Below are 13325 nucleotides of genomic sequence, written 5' to 3'. Positions count from 1 at the left end.
GGACGTGCTGCTGTAGTGTGTCAGTGTAGTCACCTCACAAATCTCAATGGAGCAACGTTACTAAATCAAGACTTCCCCCAGAATATTTTGAAGAAGAGAAAAGTGTGTGCAAAATTTGTCCCGCACACATTGATTCGCGAACAAAAAAAGATGACGTTTGGACACCTGTAACTTGATTTATATGGAAGAAACGTACAATTCTTTTCTGGGAGAAATCGTCACAAGTGACGAAATTTGCCATTATTTTCGAGCCAACCATAGAATGACAAAGTTCAGCAACTCACATGAAAGGGCAACACTTTACCGAAATAACTAACTTTCAAACCAATGTGACGTGCCAGTTGAACAACATTACAAAGGAGAAATTTCCTAAGAGTTGCACATAACAGTACGAACGTCCTGGGCGGTCAATTACGGTAGAGGGAGACAATGTAGAATACATGAAGCGTTAAAACCACGAACTTAACTTTTCTCTGTCCTTTATAGATCCAGTCTCGAGACCTTTTGGACTGACGGGAGATGAGGCATGACACTCCGGGATGAGGGTGAGTAACAATTGTTTAATCGCCTAGTCCTGTCACGGTCACAAAATTAGACCTTCCTGCCCCCATAACTTTGCCAACCAGGATATTCTGACACAACAATTCAAACATTAATGACATTCCATGCGGGCTTTATCATCGAGTCGTTATAACATATCTGAAATGCGCAAGTCACGGAACGTAATTATGTTCCGAAAAACTGCCGCTCTGATTTTAATTATGCATATTTCGCACTTGATCGCTGCCGTCACGCAGCTCACGTAAGTCACATAATCCAGCACTGGCTGCAGCCACAGTCATAGCGACTCACAAAACATTGACTCTAAGCGAACACTAACGCGTCACTGCAGAAAAAGCTACTTTTCAATCTAAACAGTTTCACTGCTTGTAACGCTGTCAACGAAAAATGAATGAAGCATATCCTAATGAAGATACTGGTAACTCACTACAACGGTGCAGCAGAAATAATGCATTTGTTGGCAAAATTGTTAAAAAACAGTAGCGCACAATCCTGGCAGGATGCAACATTCAGGTAAACAGTGGCCAATTTTAGCGGCGCAACATTGGCCGATGTGTTTTCATTTGGAAAACATTGTGTGTCGAAAGACCTGCTTGTATAGACTGAAGCACAGCTTGTAATATTGTTTGACCGGTGTATGTGGAAGGACGGTAGGGGGTGGGTGAGGGAAGGTGATCAATCCCATGAACATCGAATACGCTCGCTGGACTGACGAGAGCTGGGCAGTACAAACGGCCAAGGTGGATATTCAATTTTGGCGTACGTGGCACTAGTAAATCACAATGCTTCCCGATTTCCACGCCTACCGAGTATTTCAACTACTTGAGAGCACTCCGGCTCGTTTCATATTATTGATATACCAAAATGTGGCACATAACTACGCTCGGTGGGTTAAATAATTTCGACACTGTATTAGGATTTTGTTTTGGTACACTCCTAAATGGTCCTTTATGTCCCATCTATGTGTTTAATACTCTGATGCACAATTTTACCTACATTTTAGAGTTGATCTGGTCTCCACATGAATATATATAACGGATAGATCTTAAAAGCCCGATAGACGGTAGCTATATTAAAATGCCCCAGTAAGTTACATTTTATCTGATACACCAATGAATAAGAACAGAGACCCTTAGATAACATTGCAAAACTGATCGCAATCATAGTAACCCATAATTCAGAGAGTTTACCACATTCTGAAGTCGGAGCTTCGTCGAAAATATTACTTTTCTGCGCTGCATTAATCCATATTTACCAGAGGATTTTCTACTTTCCCGTGCAAGCGAGAGACTACACAACTTTTACCATTCACAAAGAATGTTGTTTGAATGTGACGTCTACTAATAACGGAAATGTGAAGATTAATGATGTGAAAAGGTGTACTAGATGGTGTATATATTTGCGACCGTGGAGGTATGAACACGATGGCTGTATTATAGATACATGCTGCCACTGTCAGTATGTGCACTTCGATCCCCGGGATAGATCCTCCTGCTGTGCAGCCGAAGCGCACGCTCCCGTTCATATATCCCCATAAAAAGTAATCAGGTACTTTTAGATAGGACGGCTACTGGGGCCAAAATCCTTTTCAAGAGCCACAGTCACCGGAGGAGTATTAAATTTTATGCTTACTGGCTAGTGTGATGTAGGTTATGCCTCGTGCTGCAGGCAATGGCTCTTCGAATGTACGAACTTCTTTTGTTCACAAGAATGAATAAGTGATCTATGTTGTTAGCTGTTACTACGAATGTACATTACGTAACTGTGTCAATTACGAACTGCTGCAACATTCAGTGCCACAAGTTTATATCTGAGAAGTCAATGTACCTCTCATGAATGCATCAAATAAAACACAGCTTGTCCATTTCTTTGCAAAAGTGTAACATAAATTTTAACGGGGATTCCGCAGAGTTGGAAAAAGTCATTGAACCATGATTATTCTTTTACGTCTTAACAGTCTCCGAACAGTGGTCTCTATTCCTGTTACAGGCACATGAAAGAATATTCGGAAACCATCTGCGAATACTTGTTCGTATCATAGTCAACAACGTCATCAACCGCTGCCATACACTGCTGCGTAAACGCCTCCTTTAGCTCTGTGTTACCATGATACTCCACCAGACATTACAGTGTCATTACCTTTTTTGTGCTTACGATCCAGTTGGACGAATATCGTCCATCGGCTTAGATGTATGCCATTGCCATCCTAATTTCCTTCATAATAAAGTCTTACAGTTCCAGCTGCTGCATTACCCATTTCCGTATTTTTTTTTGTCTACTCTATTACATTCAATTATGTATCTCTTCATTGCTCGACGATCAAACCGCAGTTTTTGAATGATTTGCACGTTAAACGCCACCGTCCCAGTGCTACAAGATAAACTGATAATACACAATTATTGTAAATGTCCCTTTTCGATTTTTATATGACCTCAAGAATGTGCTAATTCGTAATAAATAAGCCCAATCCGGCATGTGTCTGTCACTTTATGGGGATACTCTTAAAGTTTAGAGTATTACCTTGGCAAAATAGTTGCGCATTTAGTTTTGAGTTACTTTCCATGTACAAGTCTGCAGTACCTAAACACACTTAAATTCCATTGGAACAGTGCGGTAGGTACAGGTGCAGGCACAAAAGTTAACGGCGCAGTCCATTGTCATATAAAATGCCTTCCCTCTGTATTGGAATTACATAATGAGTACGAGTGCCGGTTGTGACGCATTAACAATGACATTTGGAGCTTTGGATCTGGCCGTGAGTCGTGCACGGGAATCCAGAGCGATTAAGGCGACCGCTCGCGTAATCCGGGAAATCCGGATTAGAATCCTGGTTCGGAACAGATCTTCATTGTTGTCATTCCAGTATGCAGTTGATGGTTGTTCATATTCCCAACTGCAAATACATTTCATGTATTTCATGACGGTTGTAATCGCCGTAATGCCTCTTCCTTCGGACATGCATGCATGTCCGAACGAACATTGCAACGTATTTCTTAACAACACTGCAGTATCGACAATATTTCAAGTTCGTTGATTAATGGCGTGACTGCGTTAGTAATTTAATTAATTCAACGAAAATAACTTAAATATTGCAGACATAACCGAAGTCTCAACTATGACGACTATATTTAGCAGATTATTTTCTGTATGGTTTGACCTACAATGAAGCTGTCATGGAGCTCCCCCTCCCCCCCCCCCCCCCCCCCGCGCGCAGTTTAGATGTGTATGCCACGACGCCGCAAACTTGGAAGAGAAACAGAGCGGAACGAGCTACTTTGAAGTAGGAGCGAGTCGCCAAAGGTACTATGTTTTCGTGTTTGGGGTGGATAGGACCTGGTTTCTAAGTGAACCAAAATGACAACAGGCAATATTTTATTGTAAGAAAATGAAACATCTACAGCCGTCCTTACGTTGTTGGTTACTGTGTAGCTACTAGCTTCGGCGCTTCAGTGCGCCGTCTTCAGGCCTTACTCGATGCCGAAAGGTTTATCAAGATCCATAGATGCGATGCATCACTGGCCAACACATGGTTTACGCAAACTGCTTGTAACTGTGATATCTCCAACCATCAATTGAGTTATAGTCGGTTGTGAAAACCAAGTGTTGGCCACTGATGCATTGTATCTATGGATCGTGATAACTTTTCAGCATAAACTAAGGCCTGAAGATGGTGCATCGAAGCGCTGATACCGGTAGCTACACAACAAATGCCAGACTCCCTGGCACAAGGATTGACATACTGAGTCATAGGCATAGGTTTTATTGCAACGACCCCTAATCCTTGTTTCACCAGTTCTAATTCTTGATCCTATGATGGCAGAAGTCGAAATTCTGTAATAAACCACAATACGAGGGACGTTCAGTACGTAAGACAACACATTTTTTCTTAAAGTGAATTAGTGTTATTTAGTATTCCAGTACAAAGCATTATTCTCCACCTTTTGGGCTACAAAACACTGTTTTTCGACACAATCTCCGTTCAGTGCGACGGCATTACGCCCTCTACAGGGAGGGCACGTATACCCACATGACACCATTTTACTGGTCAACGTTGGAGCCAACGTCTTGTTGCATTAATAGCCTCCCCACAATCAACGAACTTCTTCCTGCAGAGGGCATCCTTCACAGGGCCAAACAGATCAAGTTGGAAAGTGTGAGATCCGGACTGTAGGGTGGATCCAAGCGGACACAAACCTGTGAGTACCCCTATTGGTGGCCGATTGTGTCAGCCGTACCAACAGAAACATTCTGTTATGCAGCGAGTAGTTTCATTGTGAGTCGTTGATAAATTGTGATCCGTCGATCACCTCGAATGAGAGTATACACACATTCCATCACTGCAGGAGTCACAGCTGTGTGCGGCTGGCTGCAGGCGGGTGATGCGACGGGTTGGTGCGAGCCTTTTGCGGTGATGAAATACGCCTCACTGAACGACTCAATGTGCTTTTGTTCACTGCCAGGTCTCCGCAGGCATTCTGAAAGTACCTATGAATATCTGTGATGCTCTGGTTTCCAGCCAAAAGAAGTTCGATGACAGCTCTCTGCTTGGAACGCACCTATGTTGCAGACGCCATTTTGAAGGCAAGTATAGCGCTGCAACCTATTAGAAATTCATGAAACTGTGGAGGCTGAAATGGGAACATTCCGCTGTGTCCTGCAACTAATTCCGCACTTACGTCAACCGAAAGTGGCCGAGGAAAAAATGTATTGCACTACATACTGAATGCCCCACGTATATTAAGCGACACAGGCGGATTTTTCGTTAAAAATGTCGTAGACTCGTTTAAGAAAGTTATTTTCTTAGTTGGTAATCATGTATTGGTTGTAACTGCCATGACGGTTTACTACTTTATAAACAGCTGGTAAGAGTGGCCCTTCCTCTCGTGCTCGTGGAATGCCCGTTTCCACACCGAATATTAACACTAAACCTGCAGTCATTTGTGTTGATCGCTGGCTTCGCCTTCATTTTCAACATTCTGACGCCCTGAACTGTAGATTCGAACTTCTTTACCCCAAGTACACTAATCACTTATTCACTTGTTACGAAATATTGCCAATTCCTCTTACAATATTGCCTAGTTTTTGTACGTCCATCATTGTGCCAGGGAGTCTGGCGTTTGTTGTGTAGTTACCAGTTTCAGCGCTTCGATGCACCATCTTCAGGCCTTAGTTGATGCTGAAAAGTTATCTCGATCCATAGATACGATGCATCAGTGGCCAACACTTGGTTTTCACCGATTGACTATGACTCAGTTGATGGTTGGAGAGACGACATCACAGTTACAGGCAGTCTGCGTAAACCATGTGTTGGCCACTGATGTATCGCGTCTATGGATGTTAATAACTCTTTCAGCATCAAGTATGGCCTGAAGATGGCGCACTGAAGCGGCGAAGCTGGTAGCTACACAATAAACAACAACTTAAGGACGGCTGTAAATGTTTCATTTTCTTACAATAAAATATGGCCTGTTGTCATTTTTGTTCACTTAGCAACCAGGTCCTATCCACCCCATGAGAGATAAACACGAAAACAGTACCTATGGTGACTCGCTCCTACTTCAAAGTAGCTCGTTACACTCTATTTCTCTTCTATGTTTGCGGCGTCGTGGAGCACACACCTTAATTGCATGGCGTGGGGGGAGGGGTGGGGGTGGAGCTCCATGACAGCTCGAATATAGATCAAACAATACGAAGAATAATCTGCTTAACACGGTTGTTGTAAGTACCACTTAGCTTCATTTTATACGTTGTGAATCTTGATTACAGTGCATTAGCCGAAACGTAGTGATAAATGAAAATATTTTAAGCGATTTAGATAGCTTTATTCGCATAAATCGAGCTGGATTACACTGCGTAAAATTTCTCAGCACAAGATAAAACTGTAAAAAGTAAGCGGAAGATATTTGTTCCCTTTCTTTATTGTTCTTTGTCTTTATTTCTTACTTCCACCAGCACTTATGTTCCATTTTAACCATCTATGATCTATGACCCGAGAGTAGTGTCGATTGACCGTGCACGTCACAAAACTGGTTACACTACAATGAGTCTTGCAATAATTTTAAAACCGGCACTATAATCAGTATCTAACCAAACACTGTCAAATCATGTCTAACAACTACTACACCCACAGTATTTCCGAATCTAGGTGGTCGACTAACTTTTACGCTGATTCAGTATAGATGATACGCAGAGTTTAGAATACCGAAAACGTGGCACTATAGCTAAACAATACCAATATCCAATAAGTAGTCGACGGGTGACGTTCATTTTATTATCCACACACTGAGCATGTTAGCGACTGTGGACCTTTAACTAAATGCAAATTTCAACCATGTACCGAGCGAGGCAACAAAGAGTGGACAGCAGTGACCACAAACTGAGGATGCGTGAGGTTCAAATAACCACTCGGTCATTCGGACGTTTTATGTTCCGCTGTTTCGGTGAAAAGCTTGGTGAATGTCTTGTGACGCTTCGTTGTTGACACCTCAGCCGATTTCTCGCTCCCTCCTTGTGTAATCCAAGTTTCGTCTCTGTAAGACAATAGCAGACTGGACGTCAAACACTACACAAGTATTTAATCTTTTCGTTTCGCTATAACACCAATAGATGGTAAACACAATCTCAAAAATTGTAAGTGGTTAGTGACCTCCGATGTTTACTATGTAGTGAAATTTAAACGACAATGAAATAAAATATTTTCGTAAATAGTTTACAAAAAGAATGGAATAGAAATTCTCCGGCTTACTCGGTTACAGTGAATGTAATCTGACGTAGATTGAAAGAGTATTTTTCAACAAGAAACTTCTACAGGTACTTAACCGCGTCTTTATGTTATTTTAGAGCACAATGTTTCCGTTACTTTTCCAAGCGAAATGCCGATCTGTTCAAAAACATGACAATGCTATTAAGTATCGAAAATGTGTGAAGTTCACAGTGGATCAGAAGGATATATAGACTTAGTATTTCACTTATTAAAGGAAAGTGACAACAATAGAAGTAATATTACAAACTTTAATAACATATTGACTAATAAAATTAACGAACTGAACACTAATTTTATTCTTCTGTGGAGTGAACAATACTGTTATTGCAAGAAAGAAATGAACAATAGGCTGGTAAACGGGCTTTTGCAGGTCATGCCAGCAATCACTCTTTCGCACTCATGGGATGAATTTCAAATGCTTTCAATTACTTCTGGATCCCGAAATTTACATTCCAGCAGGCAGCAGAGATTGAAATTGGCCTGCGTGCCCCGATGCGTCCTCTAGACCACCAATCAGCGACGCATAACCAATGGAAGTGGTAAAGAATGGCTGCCTGCGTAAACACTCAGGGATAGTGGAACTGACAGAAACTGTGATCTCTTAGATGAAAAAGTGCGCATATACTGTTGAGTTCGTTGTTAATGTGTACTGAATTAATGTAACTCTTCCTTTTCCATAATTTGTGTATTTCTGCTAATGTGTGCAGTGAGTATTTCCTACATTGTTCCTGTACTGAAAAGCACCAAGCTTATGGGATTTCTTTCAACCTAATTTTGATTTTCCATACTGTATACTAACGCTGGTAATATTTACATAATAGACAATTCTCTTCTTTCGCTGGTGTCTTCCAGTTTTGATTTATTATCAGTGACCTACATATCGACAGGATCTCTCGCCTCAGTACGTGCTGATACAATAAACGCAACACACACGTGTATGTGTAAGAGGAGTGAACATCCATTAAGACGATCGTGAAATAAATTTACTGTTCAGCAGTAACGCAGTGACGTTCATGTCTAAGACAGAATACTATTCAGAAGCCTAGCTCGTGACATTTCTAAACGTTTTCTCACCTCACGTCACCACTGATATGAACGTATTAACTGAACGAGAAGTTTTGCGACAAGTAATCGAATTTTTGAGGTTGTCATCTTGAAGCAGGTTTAGTTTTTCACTGAATAAGTTCGGGTGATACTGTATTGCGTAAAATTTTACACAGAAATTATACAAAAGAAAATTTCGAGGCCGAAATAGAAGTTTTCGGAAGAGAGATGTAATAACTTTTACATATTCATCGTTCATACTAGCGTAGGTCGACAGAAACTTGTATAGAATCGGACTTGAAAGTTACACACAATAAAACTGTCATTTTCTGAGAAAGTGTTATAGAAAGCTCTCGTCAAGAAACAGTTGCACCGAAACACACGAATTTGCTTGTGTTAACTAATTCTCACTCTCTTTATGATCTGCTTGCTTAGAAAACGATCATAGTCCGGATTATATTTTTATTTATTTCACTTACACATCAAGTTACGTAGGACCAAACTGAGCAGCACATCCCGCAAGGTCATGGAACATGTCAGTACGCGAATTTACAATATAAAAGTAGTAACATATAAAAATAAAATGTTTATGAGCCCGAATAAAGTCAATCCATACGTTTAGGTAAGCGCAATCAACTATACAACAAGAATCAGCTTAATTTTTCAAGGACCTCCTCGACAGGATACAAGGAGTGACCCACGAGGAAACTCTTCAGTTTAGATTGGGAAGCGCGTGGATTACTGGTAAGATTTTTGAATTCGAGCGGTAGCTTATTGAAAATGGATGCAGCAGTATACTGCACACCTTTCTGCACAAGAGTTAAGGAAGTCCGATCCAAATACAGGCTTGATTTCTGCTGAATATTAATTGAGTGAAAGATGCTTATTCTTGGGAATAGGCTAATATTGCTAACAATGAATGAAAGTAAAGAATATGCGTATAGAGAGGCCAGTGTCAAAATACCCAGACTCGTGAACTGGGGTCGATAAGAGGTTCGTGAACTTACACCACTTATTGCACGAGCCGCCTGTTTCTGAGCCAAAAATATAATACCATACGATATAAGCGAATGAAAATAAGCAAAGTAGATTACTTATCGTGTCGAGAGATCACTCACCTCACATACCGTTCGAATAGTGAAAATGGCAGCGTTAAGTCTTTGCACAATATGCTGAACGTGGGCTGTTCAATAAAAGAGTACGAGACATATTTTTATTAATAGTTAATGACAGATCCTCCGAGTCGTTTTTCAGTGCAAAATCTCCTCTTAAACCACTGGCCTCATTTCAACAAAACGTGGCAGAAATATCGCTGTGGAGGGTGACAAAATTAGGTTCCGGGGTGAAAACGCAGTATAGCCAACGACGTGCGAACACTTAAGTCATTCAGTATTTGTGAATCAGAGCGGTTAACGACTTGCAACAAATTTTATATACAATTTCAAACATTTACAAAACTTGTTTCTCGTTGACTACCTCCACAAAATGATGAATGGAAAAAGTTTGCCGGTAACTACTGAACACCTAGAAATTTAAACTGTTCAGTTTCGCTAATCATATGCCCAACTGTGAAATTAAAACGTCAAGGAGTAAGACTGTTGACGGGATAGTTTGTGCACGTTTCTCGAATTGCGAAAGTATCACACCGAAATTACAAACTGACAGTCCATCATGGGCAATGTTTTACAAACACTGTCGACGTGAAGAATATACTCAAATGACGTTGTCACAAGTGTTCATGCTGTGATGCAACTTAGTAATAATAACTGTGTGTTCGGAGAACGTGGACAACGTTTGCACGCACATTTCACTGAAAAACGTCATCAACGACTCGGAGGATCTGCCATTAAGTATTAATAAAAATATGTCTCTTACTCTTTTATTGATCATGTTTGAAGGTATTACCCATATTAAGACTTACTCATGAGTATGTAATAAGCCCAATTCGGCACCGTTTACGTTAATGATACTCTTTGCGAATTAGTTTCCTTTCAATGGTTCCTAGTGACTTTTATAGACTCAATAAAAACACTATGACACGAATTGGAAACGGCGGAAGAAAATACTAATCAGCTAGAGCGTATTTTGGGTTACTGTATTTTTTACGTTCAGCTAAATTTAAAGCTAAGCATATAAATTCAGAAAGACAGATCCCTGTCTATAACACACAGCAGTATCTAGCGGTACACCTGAAACTAGTTGTTAGTATAATCTGGTACATTCGAAAACACAATAAATAACGTGTACGGACTAATTGTTTCTAAACTGAGTGTTAGCACGTTTTTCTGGCAACCGCTTCAACTTTCTTGTTGTTACAAGCTGATTTCTTTTCCTTTAATCCTTCTTTCTTGCCTCTTCAAGTGAGTATCTGAAAACAAATACGTATATTTCTCTTTGAAATCGTATCTTATACATCTACAACCTATCGTGCGCCCATTGACGTGCATTATTGGGTTCTGAATGGATTTCAAAACTAACACAGAAAAATTCAGTATGACTAAGTGCAAATGAGTACAGGTTTTTTTCTTATTTTTTTTTTTTTTTTTTTTTTTTTTAGCGACGTTCACCATTTCTTCCCTCGCCACCTCCACTGACTCGGACGAAACCCACCTATCTACGAGGGCGTGCTTATAAATAATGCCTCAGAATTTTTCCAGTGAAAAGTCTTAAACCTTTTTAATAAAACCAACTTAATTAGCATTATACATCTTTATTATTCATGGCTACATATTTTTTCTCAACGTAATCACTCTAGCGACGAACACATATCTCCCAACGAAGGACCACTCTTTTGATACCGCCATTGTAGGATGTTTGGTTATGGTGAAGGAGCCACAACGTCATCTCCGGTTGCGCCGCTTCATCGTTATCAGAGTTAAGTCCCCGAAGGTGTACTTTAAGTTTTGGGAACAGATTAAAACGGGATCGGGTCAAGTGTGGGCTGTATGGAGAATGATCGATGACAGGTAACCTGAGGCGTCGCATTGTTACTACGGTCGGGAGAGCGGTGTGCTGACCACGTGCCCTTCCATATCCGCATCCTGTCAAGCCTGTGGGCTGAGGGTGCACGGCGGCCGGTCAGTACCGTTGAGCCTTCGTCTCTTGTTCGGGCGGCGTTTAGTGTTTTTTTCATAAAAATGGTTCATATGGCTCTGAGCACTATGGGACTTAACATCTGATGTCATCAGTGCCCTAGAACTTAGAACTACTTAAACCTAACTAACCTAAGGACATCACACACATCCATGCCCGAGGCAGGATTCGAACCTGCGACCGTAGCTGTCGCGCGGTTCCTGACTGAAGCGCCTAGAACCGCTAGGCCCCCCCGGCCGGCCTTAGTGTTATTTTTTTTCTTTAATTTTAATTTAGTCGGATTGTTACAGATGTCGCAGCGCTCGTAAGTAGTCTCCATGTGTGGACGAATTCATCGAATTCGAAAGTCAATTACAGTGCGCTGTTTCTGACGCATCGAAATAACTACGTTACACATTGTCACGTTCCACGCTACAATTTGGAGCCTTCTAGAGGCAGAGCGCTGCAAATATGTTGACAAGTAGAACAAAGGTGTAGAATATTAATAACGCTTGTTTCATTTTAAAAGCCTGAAGACTTTCCATACAAAAATTGCGGAGACAGTAGTTTTTAGCATGCCCTCACATATTGGCTAGGATGAGTATTGTGCTAAGAACGTCAGTAGATTACCATGTAAGTAATCGATAGTCCTGTTCTTGATTTTCTATTCTATAACGAGAAGAAAACATATTATTGAATTAAAGTGATCTTCGTGCAGTGAAATTTGATTTTGAATAAAATACAGGCCTTAGTATTTTCACTAATCTCGGATTTAGAGACCTCGGTAAAATTCATACTCTGAATGGAGGAAAAAAGTTTAAAGCGTTTGTGTACTTTTTATATCGCCATACGACTTGCAGTGTATCTTTACAGACTTCAGGTGCTAGTTTTCCTGATAGTATATGGCCTACGACAACAAAAAATTAATCTGCGAAAGTGAAACTAGTATTTACCATTCTCTGAAAGAATTCGCACAACACACCTCTGCAATAGCGTAAGATCAAAAAGAACAGAACTGAGAAACGCATTCTGTCAAATGCATGAAGTAATTTACATTCGGTACTCAATTCGTTCAGGCCCATTTACAGGACATGCCTTAACGCAGACCCATTTCAGGCATACATTGGGCATCTTCAGAAACCACAGGTTTTCGACGATGTATGCTACCAGTCACGATTACACGTGTGTTCATGAACATAGCTAGAATAAATTAAAAATTTAGAACTGACAAACATTGTTTACATCTTCTGTCAATCGAATAACGAACTGTCTCGTAATAATAACGAATTACAAATAAATTCTAAATATAAGAAACGAGGGGAAGAGGGAAGATTCACTCAAAGCGCTTACGTCAAATAAAGTACATTTACCTACATTATATTTTGTCTACGCATAGCTAAACTTTAGTTCCTAGGGAAACAATCTTCTCTCGACACGAAGTGTAAGCCTCTTTCTCGTACAGTAAACCTGCTCCATTGTCGAAACATAAAACTGAAGCCAGCACATTAATCAGAGGAAAAAGTGTATTTTTGTACAGGAGCAGAATATTTTACACTGCTCAACTTTGCCTACCAAAAGAATGGTTAATATTTAGCGTAGGCCTGCGAAGGACACGTTCTTGTAACAATTGTCGAGACACTGGCTCTCGCCGTGCTGCCATTCAGCGTTCAAAAGCCAAGTTCAAACGATTATAAGCTAGCAGTGACAAAAAGCACTACCTCCAGAAGCTCCGGAAGACCATCCACCTTCATTGTGCCCTTCCATGACTAGTTAATACTGCCATCTATACTAGGGTAAACTCGTTACAACTGTATTACGGATGAAAATGCATGTTATTAATCACCAGGATTATGGATTAGAACGAATCGTGATGAATTAAAATATT

The sequence above is a fragment of the Schistocerca cancellata genome, chromosome 1, assembly GCF_023864275.1.
Source record: "Schistocerca cancellata isolate TAMUIC-IGC-003103 chromosome 1, iqSchCanc2.1, whole genome shotgun sequence".
NCBI lineage: Eukaryota > Metazoa > Arthropoda > Insecta > Orthoptera > Acrididae > Schistocerca > Schistocerca cancellata.
The sequence above is the reverse complement of the archived record's forward strand: the minus strand, read 5'-3'. Positions refer to the sequence as shown.